Raw genomic sequence first — 13,474 nt, forward strand, 5'->3', positions numbered from 1 at the left:
TCCTACGATATATATAAGAAATAAAATAATAAATTAAGTTTCATTGAAAGATTTGATAGCCTGAAATTTGTGTAGGAAAGGAAAAAAAAAGTAGAAAATATCTTGGTGAATTCCACGCAGTATGGTTTTCAGGAAAACGCTATATTGAACGCTATATAAACGCTATAACTACAAAGTTTTCTGAAAATGTAAAACACCAAAATTGGGTTTTTGTGAAAATATGAGTGTTGTCTTGTCTATACAGTTTTCACTTATTAAAATCAAGACTAAGAAGGTACTTTAATTGATATTGGTTATTAATTTAAGAAAAATGCATATCTTTAAAAAATATTCTATTAAAAAAATAACAACGAGTAAATGAATAAGTGTTTTTTAAACGGAAGTAAGTTTTTTTTAATGCTAATTTTTTTAAAACTACTCTTGAAGTTATAACGGGTAGACAAAGGGGAAAAATTCGTTTTAGGCATAATCGAAACATCGTAACAATGATAATAAAATTAAATCGATTTTTTTTTGTTGACACAATTTTCATGCGCAGCACGCACATTCGCTGAACTTATTGTTCATGCAAAGTGAAAGGAAAGATACCTTAAGAAATAATTTTCTAATGGCAAAAAGTATTGAACTCTAAAGATTTCAAAAGGTTGTGTCCAAAACGATTGGATGGTCATATGAACAAGGTATAATATCTGCGAAAATAGTAAATAATAGGTAAAATATCAATTTAATTCCTGTAAGTTTATGCTTGAAATAAATGAAATCAATATTGTGCGATGACTGTTTGATAATCTTTCACACAAAATGCAAAATACCTTAAAATTGGAGTTAAATTTTTTTTGCAATTAAAATTTACTCGCTTATCTAAAGCGGATTTTGGCTACGTAATAGAGGTAGGCAAAAACTGTTATTGATAAATATCTGTGGTAGCTGTTATTTACTGACATCAATCGAATTTTATATGCACTATTTCATTTACTGACAGTGAAAAGTCAAGATAATAGAATCAGCATAATAACATAATAGCGCTCATCATTTATTAATGCAAGTTAGTTATCGATATTAGTTGAATTTCGTTGATATCATTTGTAGAGTAAATAGAAAAAGTATAGGATAAGAGAATATCTACTGACCAACATCTATTAGTTGTTGACGTTAGTTGAATTTCGTTGATATCATTTGTAGTGTAAATAGAAAAAGTATAGACTAAAAGAATATTTACTGATCACCATCTATAAGTTGTTGATATTAGTTGAATTTCGTTGATATCATTTGTAGAGTAAATTGAAAAAGTATAGACTAAAAGAATATCTACTGATCAACATCTATAAGTTCTTGATATTAGTTGAATTTCGTTGATATCATTTGAAGTGTAAATGGAAAAAGTATAGACTAAAAAGATATCTACTGATCAACATCTATTAGTAGTTGATATTAGTTGAATTTTGTTGATATCATTTGTAGTGTAAATAGAAAAAGTATAGACTAAAAGAATATCTACTGATCAACATCTATAAGTTGTTGATATTAGTTGAATTTCATTGGTATCATTTGCAGTGTAAATAGAAAAAGTATAGACTAAAAGAATATCTCTTGATCAGCAACTATTAGTTGTTGATATTAGTTGAATTTTGTTGATATCAGTTGCATTACAAGTAGAAACAAGTACAGACCGATGCAAATCCTTTCATGTGAAAAAATATTTTTACCGATTAGTCATTTTCCATAGGAATATCATATACTGCGTGTGAGTAGTATTGAAATTTTGTAATTAAATGGTTGAAATTATTTTTCCTTAATGATTATGAAAAATAAATAAAAAGAATGAAAATAATAATAAAAGCAAATCCACGTGAAAATGATCGAAATTAATTTTTCTTTTTAACGAAAGAGAATTTTTTTTTTAATAAGATAATGTGCTATTACTGAAAAGAAGAGATCTCGAATTTCCTACGCTGAATAAAAAGAAAAGGGGAAAAACAGAAAAAAATTGATATTTCTTTATAGAATTGTTTTCTATTACTGAAAGGAAGAGATCTCGAATTTCCTACGCTGAATAAAAAGAAAAGGGGAAAAACAGAAGAAAGTGATATTTCTTCCTAAAATTATTTTTTATTACTGAAGGAAAGAGATCTCAAATTTCCTACGCTGAATAAAAAGATTTTTCTTCATAAGATTGTTTTCTATTATTGAAAAGAAGATATCTCGAATTTCCTATGCCGAATAAGAAGAAAAGAGGAAAAACAGAAAAAAATTGATATTTCTTTATAGAATTGTTTTCTATTATTGAAAAGAAGAGATCTCGAATTTCCGACGTTGAATAAAAAGAAAAAGGGAAAAACAGAAGAAAGTGATATTTCTTCATAAAATTATTTTTTATTATTGAAGGAAAGAGATATCAAATTTCCTACGCTGAATAAAAAGATTTTTCTTCATAAGATTGTTTTCTATTATTGAAAAGAAGATATCTCGAATTTCCTATGCCGAATAAGAAGAAAAGAGGAAAAACAGAAAAAAATTGATATTTCTTTATAGAATTGTTTTCTATTATTGAAAAGAAGAGATCTCGAATTTCCAACGTTGAATAAAAAAAAAAGGTGTAAAAAAAAAAAAAAAGGATTTTCTTCCTAGGATTGTTTTCTATTACTGAAAGGAAAAGATCTCGAATTTCCTACATGGAATAAAGAGAAAAGAAAAAAAAAAATAAAGACGATTTTTCCTCGAATTTGAAATTCAATTTCAAAAGTAAAGGAATTACCTTAAACATAAATTCAGACAAATTTATATGAAAAATAAAATTTGAGAACATGTGCAACGACAGCAACGATATGAAATTTCCCGTGCCTGAAAGCTTTGTATTGAAATACAATACTTATTTATGGAAGTTTCTTGCTTTCTTTAGAATTAATATCGAGATTCCAAAACATAGAAAACGTTTTTCACGTATTTTATATTTTTGGGCACTTTCATTATGGTTCGTTGCGATACTTTATAATTTTTATATTTCTATCATGCATAAGGAAATATCCACAGACTGCAAGATCAGTAATTTGCAATTACAGTCGAACCCCGCTATAGTGAACCGTCTGCGGACTCAGTAATGTGTCCACTATAACCGATGGTTCACTATATCCAAATTNATTTTTCCTTAATGATTATGAAAAATAAATAAAAAGAATGATAATAATAATAAAAGGAAACCCGAAAATTATCGAAATTAATTTTTCTTTTTAACGAAGGAGAATTTTTTTAAAAATAAGATAATTTGCTATTATTGAAAGGAAGAGATCTTGAATTTCCTACGCTGAATAAAAAGAAAAGAGGAAAAAAACAGAAAAAGGTGATATTTCTCCATAAAATTATTTTTTATTATTGAAAAGAAGAGATCTCGAATCTCTGACGCTGAATAAAGGAAACCATTTTTCTTCATAAGATTGTTTTCTATTATTGAAAGGAAGAGATATCGAATTTCTAACGCTGAATAAAAAGAAAAGGTGTAAAAAAAAAGAATATTTTCTTCCTAAGATTGTTTCCGATTACTGAAAGGAAAAATCTCGAATTTCCTACATGGAATAAAAAGAAAAAAGAGACAAAATAAAGACGATTTTTCCTCGATTTCGAAATTTAATTTCAAAAATAAAGCAATTAATTTAAACAGAAATTTAAACAAATTTATATAAAAAATTAAATTTGAGAACATGTGCAATGACATGAAATTTCCCGTTCCTGAAAGCTTTGTATTGAAATACAATACTTATTTATGGAAGTTTCTTGCTTTCTTTAGAATTAATATCGAGACTCCAAAACATAGAAAACGTTTTTCACGTATCTTATATTTTTGGGCACTTTCATTATGGTTCGTTGTGATACTTTATAATTTTTATATTTCTATCATGCTTATAAGGAAATATCCACAGACTGCAAGATCGGTAATTTGCAATTATATCATAATCGCCATTTCGATAATTTTGTGGATTTTCATTTATCGAAATAGACTTAATATTCTTAAATTTGGCTTAAAATTGAACAAATTGAACACAGAACTTTTCATTTCACGCTTTGATAAATCTCTGTATGTGAATTCAACTGTAATAGTTACTTTCAGTTCCGTTCCGATTTATGTTACCGCGATAGTAGTACTTGGCGAGGTAGATGACGGTAATGTAATATTTGACTACCATGTGGATCCAAGGATTATGCGATTCTATAAGTTTGTTAATTATTCCCTTCATTATTTTTATTCACTGTTTTTCCCAAGTTTGATAAGTATTTTGTTGTGTCTATTGTACTCCAATTGCAACTTCTTGATGACAGAGTATGAAAAGAAACTTCGAAAAACGAAAATAGGAGATTTTTCAGTACGGCACGTGAATACACTTCAAGCGATATTTACTATAGTGCGAGAGTTAAACAATAAATTCTCAACGCCTACATTTTTAACTTTTACTTTGTTTTTCTTGCACATGAGTTCTTCTTTCTATACAGCAATACTCACAGTTACAACTAAATGCGTTATATTAATCGATTTTACGTACATAATGACTTTTACTAGTATTCCGATTGTACTTTTGTCATTTATTGCTTCAGATGTACGCAGAAATCATGACAGTTTAAAAAGGTTTATTGATAAAATACACGAAAATGAATTAATAAGTACAAAGTCGGATGCCTACAAAATAAAGCTATTTAAGTCGTTCAAAAGAAGAAATAGCTTAGACGTATCTGCTTGCAATATTCTTACCATCAATCGCGGTTACATTTTTTCAGTATTTGGTGCTTTATTTACTTATAGCTTATTACTAATCAGCGTCAGTCCAAGTTTTGAAACTTATAATTGTATAACACAATAAGTTTTGCATGCATAAACGTAATGATGAAGCATTTAAAAAAAAAAAATTCAAAATCAAAATGCGTCATGAAAGCATCTTCTGTAACTCAGGGCAATTGAATTTTAGATTTGTATATTTAAATGAAGTCTTATTATACTGGGTATAATAATAAGTCTTGTGTTTACATATGTGGTTTGAAAGAAAGATACTTAGAACTATCTTTGGTGCCATACCAGAGGGGGGATGTTGGCGAACACGGTACAACTTTGAACTTTATGGGCTCTATAAACATCCTCAAATTATGCAGATAATCCGAAGCAACCGACTAAGATGGCTCGGACATATATGGAGAGGCTCTGAAGATAGCCCTGTAAAAATTGCCACCTTCAAGAACCCTTAGGGGTCCCGCTCTAGAGGTAGACCACCTACTCGATGGCTCAACGACACCGAAAACGACCTCAAAGTCCTAAAACTTAAGAACTGGAGGGGAGTTGCCATGGACAGAGGGAGCTGGAGAAGGCGTGCTGTTGAGGCAGCCAAGGCCTGCAAAGGGCTGTTGCGCTATGAGCTATGAATCAGAAACATCTCGGTATATTGGCGCGAAGCGCCACGCACCGATTCGTCGAAACTGTGTGGTCATAAGCTAAAAAGTCCTAAGTTAACCTTAAAAAGGTAAACTGTAAAGTTCAGATTAGAGTCTTTGATGGAGTTCAACGTCATTTGAAGGGATGGGGCATCAGTTGGAAGGGGAGACCCCCTTAAGTAGCGTTTGCAGCAGGGCTGTTGCGCTCCTGAAGAAGAAGTTTATATATGTGACATCTCTTTCGTTGCGAGACGGTTTTATTTCGGTTCGTTCATTTAGTCACTCTTAATGATGACAAGGACATTTCATAATTTATATACATATTTATTTTATGATTGATGAATATATATATATTTAAAATTAAATACGAAAATATACATGTGCAACATAACCGGAGCCCCATCGCTCCCTTCTTATCTATACTCTCACAGCATCCAGTCTCCACTCTCTCCGCATCCAATCTATTTTAAAAAACCTTTTTCTCTCACCAAAAAAAGTCCCACTCTAAGGGAACGACACTTCCTGTGTCCCTCACCATTTACCCCTCACGTCAATGAAAATTACAGACATATGAAAAAAAAGGGGGGGGAAAGAAAAATTATAATGAAAAAAATAATAACAAACAACTGGGAGGAAGAAAAAAAAGGAAAAAAAAGGGGGGATAAAATTTTTTAAAAAAAATCCGGGAAATAAAAGATATAATCTTTTCATCAGCCCGCACGATTATATCCGCACACTATTGTATTAATATATTTCGCTTTGGCTATATTGATACAATATCAGAAAGCACTCTTTTTTGCGGATATAATCGAGCTTCAATACTTCAGTAATGAAGAACCGAACTTTAATGAGGTATTTACATTTTCACCTCATTATACATATGTGACAAGAAAATTGCGACTATAACCTAAAGTAACTATAAAATCCCCCCCCCCCTCCAATGGTCAGACGAAATATCGTTCTGTTCATTTTATTGATTTTCTGACAATTCCTTGTCCATCATGCGAATTCAATTTTCTGATTGTTAACTTAGTCATCTAGATGTGAAAAATTCATATCCTTGTTGACATTAGGGCGGAATTCAGCTAAATTTTCGCAATTACTATAGCTCAATTAAACCAATCAGAAGCCTGTATTTATGTAAACATATCGCATTTTGCAATGGGTAAAAATACAGGCTTTTGATTGGACAAATTTGTCCATCGTAAATGCGAAAATTTAGCTGAATTCCGCACTAAAAGGCCATGGATTTATGAAAGATAGATTTTTTGTGTTCATACAATAGATTAATGAAGAGACTAACATAAAACTGACGGATTTTACATTGTACTGTTATTTTGTTTAAAAAAATGTTCATTAAAGAAAGAAATCTAAAATAAACTTTCTATTCGATTTGGGGGACCCCTCTGATGTGGGACCCTGGGCAACTGCCCCGTATGCCCCTGCAGACTCTGATTTATACATAGATGAAGGTTAACATCGTCGTTAACTACTATCTTCACATTGATAACCTCAGACGTGATGTGAACATGACTACTTTGATAGAAACTCCTAATGAAAGCTCCTATCTTAACAGCAACACCCACTTCGATTTGAACAGCCCTACTTCGATGGATGGTTCACATTGAACAGTTGACTTGCAACTTGTGACTGCGACATTGACTTCCTCACGCTGTTGCTTCTCAGTCTCGATCACACACAACGTTTAACATATACACTCGACTACTAAAAGCAACACAGGAGCGACCACAACCGTGAACTTAATCAGCTTTCACTATCAGCACTCAAAATGTACGGTGATCTAAATACAGCTCTCCCGGCTTCTCACAAAACAGCAATGAATCAACTAGTGGTATCCGTTCATCGAATTCTATCACATATCCGATCCTGGTGGGGAAGTTCTGTAGTGTATCTACCACTACAAGATTATAATTCCAATTCTTTAGTTTATAAGACATGTTAACCCGATTTTATGTTGGGGTACTTTTTCATAGATAAAGGTTGACATAGTCGAAAACAACTTCCCCCCCTCCACACATATGTCCATACACTTACATAAAGTTTTATCATAAACAAGGTAAACAAAGAAATATGCATATTAGGGGTTGGTAAAATACAAGGCTGACACTCAATCGGAATTTAAGAACTGTAGCTCTCGGCGTTGTTAAATAATCTATTTATTTTACTTCAAAAAATTATGTAAATACAATTCTTAAATCAGCATGTTTAAAAAAGCATTTGGTATTATATAGCTTTAGTGAAACGTAAATTAGGTACCTACCTACTTACATAGATTTGTCAATTTTAGGTTTTCGATAAATATCTCTGTTTTCGTGTAATTTACATAAGAAAATTTTTAACCACTATCCAGATCAGTTTTGGATAAAAAAAAAAGTCAGAGAAGCTTAGAAAAGTCTAAAAACAGATAAATGTGAAGTATTCAACTAAGTATTCAAAATCACTAAAAGTATAATTTTATTGTTTTACATTTAGAAAAGAAATTCTAAAAATTCACAAGCGCTATTTCTTTTAATCAATTAAAACGCCGTTTTTATTTCCCACCTTTTTCTAAAAAAAAAACAACACAAAATTGAATAATATTTCATGACCAAAAGTTTTTTCAAGAAAAAAAAAATGAAAAATTTAACCTAAACTCAGAAAGGGTGGGAGAAAAGATCCCCGCAGAAAAAAACAAAACATTTATAATTACTTTTTCTTTTTTTTATCTTTCAAGGAAACAAGAAATACGACTCTATTTTTTACCAAAACTTCTTCTGATCAATAAAATATTGATGTTTCATGTGATCGATTTCTAATTTTTTTGGAATCTTTCTTGTCATAAATTACAGCTCAATATGTTGAATAGATAACAAATTGATCTTAAATGCAATTATCTCATTTCTTAAACATTATAAGTAAAGTAAATTACGCGAGCTTGGATTTTTTTTAAAGAATTTATTTCAAAACAAATTTTTTATTCTATAAAATCGATAGAGTTTTAGGAAATTCATTATGAAAGCTCAGCGTGGTAATTTTATTAAGCTCGGAATTTTTATGTAGAGAAAACTGGAAAATTATAATATTGACTACAAAAGAGTACTTAAACAGAGCTTTTAATTTGTCTACTTTGTGGTACTCATTGTTGGCAACAAAAAAGAAGCAGAAGATGTATGAATATTAAAACTAAGATAAATAGCAACATAAAAGGGAAGTTAAAAATGAAGATAAGTATGAACATAAAAGTTAAAAATGGAGTTGTATATAAGCACGGTCTTCATATCTAGCATCAATTTGTCTTAATGTTATTTGTTAAATTACGGAGATGGTTTGCTACTAGGAATTTTTAATAAATTCTCGTAGTATTTAAATTTGAATGAAGATTTGCGTCAAATGCCATTGATATGTGCATACAAGTGTGCATCTTTTACCCAATATTATTGTGTAATAAAAATTTTTTGTTGTTGAATACAAATTCTTATTCCCTCTCCCCAAGACTAAAGATTGAAACTTACAATTGAAATGAATTCTCATCCAATAATGAACTTTGACCTGTTTGTCTGTAAAGAGAAAGCAAAGCGTGTGAGTAGTTATTTTATGTAACTTCTAATCAAGCTTTAATAATTAAAAAATATGTATACTGAAAACATAACTATGAAATTTCCAAGACTTTACAGCTTTGTCTTCAAATACAACAAGTATTTATGGAGAATCCTTGCTGCTATGGGAATCAACATCAATCCCAGAACATATACAAAACGTACAGCTCATATTTTACAATGTTGTGTTTTATCATTTTGGGCTGTTAATGTATTTTATAGTTCCTACGTGGCTGTTATTCTCATGACAAAGTACCCACAGTACGCAAGATCAGTGATTTGCAATTGGATTATAATAGGTATTTCAATTACCTTGTGGATTATTATAAAAAGAAATAGGGGAAACATTTTAAAACACATTTTAAAATTGAACCAATTGAATACGGAACGTTTCATTACACGTTACGACAAATCTCTTTATATAAACTCAGCAGTAATCATTACTGTAAGTTCTGTTCTAATTCATGCTTCTTTGATAGTCGTGCTTGGGGTGAAGGAACATAATTATTTATTATTCGGTTACTATGTGGATTCGCGGATTACGAGTTTTATTATTTTTATCAGTTACATCCAATACTTTTTTTTTTACGTTGGCTTTTCCTTGTTTAATTAATATTTTACTGTGTTTATTATATTCTAATTGTAACTTTTTGATGACCGAGCAAGAAAAGAAACTACGCAAAACAGAACCAGATATTTTTTTAATGAAAAATGTTAATGAACTTCAAGTAATTCTTTTAACTGTTCGAGAGTTCAACAAAACATTCTCAACTTCCACATTTCTAATTTCTATTTTATTTTTTCTACATATGAGTTCATACTTTTATATAGTACTACTCTCATCCTTTGAGATGAATACTATTTTTATTGTCGATTTTATGTATATGATAATTTTTACCAGCATTCCAATTACACTTTTGTCTTTTATTGCGTCGGATGTCTGCAATAATCATCAGCGATTAAAGAGAATAGTGGAAAAAATTTACGAAAGTGAACTGAGAAAAACGGAAGCAAATATATATAAGATTGAAATATTCAAGTCCATCAAGAGAAAAAAGAATTTACATATATCTGCTTGCAACATTCTTAATATAAATCGTGGTTATATTATGGTAGTATTTGGTGCTTTAACAACATATAGTTTGTTATTCATTAGTGTTAGTCCTAGTTTTGAATCATACAATTGTCAAAATAATGCCATAGAATAGAATCCTACAATTGTCAAGATATAAACTAACGCTGAACATCTGAAAACAACCTGTCGCTTCAAAAGTTGTCGCGTTTTACTCCTTACTTGTGGGCAAAAAGTTAGATACCGCTGCTTTAATGAGATCTGCTCTCCGTGTATTATGTTCCAGCAAGATTTTGTTTTGAAACTTTTACTGGATACCAATTGAAAAACTGCTGAGACTTCCTCTTGATTTCCCTCATAACGTTTCTTATTTACTCGTACCATATAAACAATGCAAGAATTGCAAAATAGACTACTAAGATACTTTATGTTTAGTGATTTGATAATTTGCTTATGCAACATGACATTAGAAAACTGTTATTAAAAATTGGTAAAAAATACTGGGGTTCTAGGGTTCCAATACTAAGAATATAAGGTTTCTGTTTGCTGCAGCTCACAAACCCTAATAGTTGTTTCACAGTAGTCGCTGTTTCTTGGCATGAAACAGTTTATGATATTTTAAAGTATTCACTTATATTAGTAGGGGAGAGTGGGGTCAATTATAACAGGGTACGATTGTAACAGAGCAAAAATTTCGAGTGTCGGGTTCTAGATTTGGTTCCTAGGTGGCGCACAAGGTGTATTTAATAAATCTACATGTACACCCCTGATGGCAACCATTTTTATGTACTTTTGAAAGAGTTACATCACAAAAGATATTTTCACGCCACGCAAGTACTTTTTTTGGTATTAGAATATTATATTGTAACAAAGTAATTTTGTTTAAACAAATAAAAATTAGTAACCGAATATGTAAGTGGACACCTTAATTAACATTTCAATAAAAAAAAAGATTAGTTTTGCTAATTAACTAGCATTGTTTTTAACAAATGAAGCTGAAATGGCGTCTTGGGGACAATTGTAACAATAAGTAAAGGGACGATTGTAACAGCTGAAAATAAATAATCTTATGTTTACAAACCATTACTTAACTCTTTAAGAACCACCAATAGTTTCCTATATCATTTATATTATGTTGCATGTGCATTATTTTATTTGTCACCTTTCACAGCATAAATTAAAATTTTTAACCCCTTAAAGTTAAAAGTTTAACCCTTTAGGTCTCTGCTCATTATTATTTTTACTCCTAAAATATCACTACTATTTTGATCAATAAAAAAATATATCACAACTATGATAATATGTATAATTAACTATGTTTTAGTTGAATTTATGAACTGTTACAATTGACCCCGTAAGTGGGGACAATTGTAACAAGTGCACGATTGTCAAAAATTGTTAATAACTAATATAATAACATTTAAAATAAGGAATTTATTTTTTTTCTAGTAGAGGATAGTCTACTTTATTCGTCTGCCAATTAATACTAATAATATATTGGATTTTTTGTTAACTAAAAATAGTTAAGTAAAAAATGTTACAATTGACCCCATTCTCCCCTACTATAAGGTATGTTTGCTTATGCTTTCCCATGTAAAAACATTTCCTTTATGATTCAATGAAGATCTATTAGTGGACATAAATAATGTTTCTTTGTAATGATTTACTTATAACATTAAAAATTAAAAGTAATTTGTTATTAGAAACTGAATTAACTAAAAGTTTCTTTTCAAACTTGTAATGTTATTTTTTATAATCCAGTACACTGTAAAATATTCCGGATCAAATTACAATATAAAATATCGGTACTGAGTGCATCATTCGTAAAATTCATTTTTTCCATAAAATATTGTACCATTAAGTTTACTGTAATATTTATTTAATTAGAGTGATTCAGTTATTTTATATTACAATATCGCAGCAAAACTTGCAGTATATGGGATTTTTTGCTTTGTGACCAATAAAGCTGGATTTTACTGTAGAAAGTAAGTACCGACACCCTGAGTACCAGTACTTCTCTAGTATATATTCTAATTCTCTAGTATATAAGAGGTGATAACCCGATTCTATGAGGGGGTACCTTTTCATAGATGAAGGTTGACATTATCGCTAACTACTATCACCACATTCGGACGTGATTTGAACTAGTCTACTTTGACAGAAACTTCGAAATGAACGCGTTTATCTTATTAGTAACGCCCACTTCGATCTGAACAGCCCTACTTCGATGGATGGTTCACATTGAACAGTTGACTTTCTACTTGTGACTGCGACATTGGCCTCCTTTACGTTGTCACTTCAAAATCTCGATCACAACACAACGTTCAACGTATACACTCGACTACTAAAGGTAACGCAGGAGCGACCACGACCGTGAACTCAGTCAGCTCTCACGATCAGCACTCAAAAAATGCAGTGCTTTTAATACAGCTCTCCCGGCTTCTCACAAAACAGCAATGAATCAACTAGTGATAACCATTCATCGAATTCTATCACAAATCAAATTCTGGTGGGGGATTTCTGCAGTATATCTGCCACTACAAAAATATAATTCCATTTCTCTAGTACATACGATATGTTAACTCAATTCTATGATGGGGTACTTTTTCATAGATGAAGGTTGACTTAGTCGCAAACAACTTCCCTCCTACACACACATATATATATCTGTACACTTAAGTTTTATCGTAAACAAAGAAATATGCACCTTAGGGTTTGGTAAAATACAAGGCTGTCACTCAATCGGAATTTAGGAAGTGTAGCGCTCGGTGTTGTTAATAATCTCTTTATTTTACTTGAAAAGAATTATGCAAATACAATTCTAAAATCAGCATTGTTTAAAAAAGCATATATAGCTTTAGTGGGGCGTAAATTAAGTACCTACCTACTTACATAGATTTGTTAATTTCAGGTTTTCGATAAATATCTCTGTTTTCGTGTAATTTACATAAGAAATTTTTTAACCACTATCCAGATCAGTTTCGGATAAAAAAAAAGTCAGAGAAGCTTAGAAAAGTCGAAAGACAGATAAATGTGAAGTATTCAACTAAGTATTCAAAATCATTAAAAGTATAATTTTATTGTTTTACATTTAGAAAAGAAATTCTAAAAATTCCCAATCGCTATTTCTTTTAATCCATTAAAACGCCGTTTTTATTTCCCTCCATTTTATAAAAATTACCCGAAATCGAATAATATTTTATGACCAAAAGTTTTTTTTAAGAAAATTAAAAAATAAAAAATTTAACCTGAACTCAGAAACGGCGTGAGAAAAGGTTTCAGTAGAATTTTTTATTTTTATAATTACTTTTTCTTTTTTTTTCTTCTTTTAAGGAAACAAAAAATACGAGGCTATTTTTTAACATAACTTCTTCAGATCAATGAGATATTTACGTTT

This window comes from Parasteatoda tepidariorum, chromosome 1, assembly GCF_043381705.1.
Source record: "Parasteatoda tepidariorum isolate YZ-2023 chromosome 1, CAS_Ptep_4.0, whole genome shotgun sequence".
NCBI classification, from domain to species: Eukaryota; Metazoa; Arthropoda; class Arachnida; order Araneae; family Theridiidae; genus Parasteatoda; species Parasteatoda tepidariorum.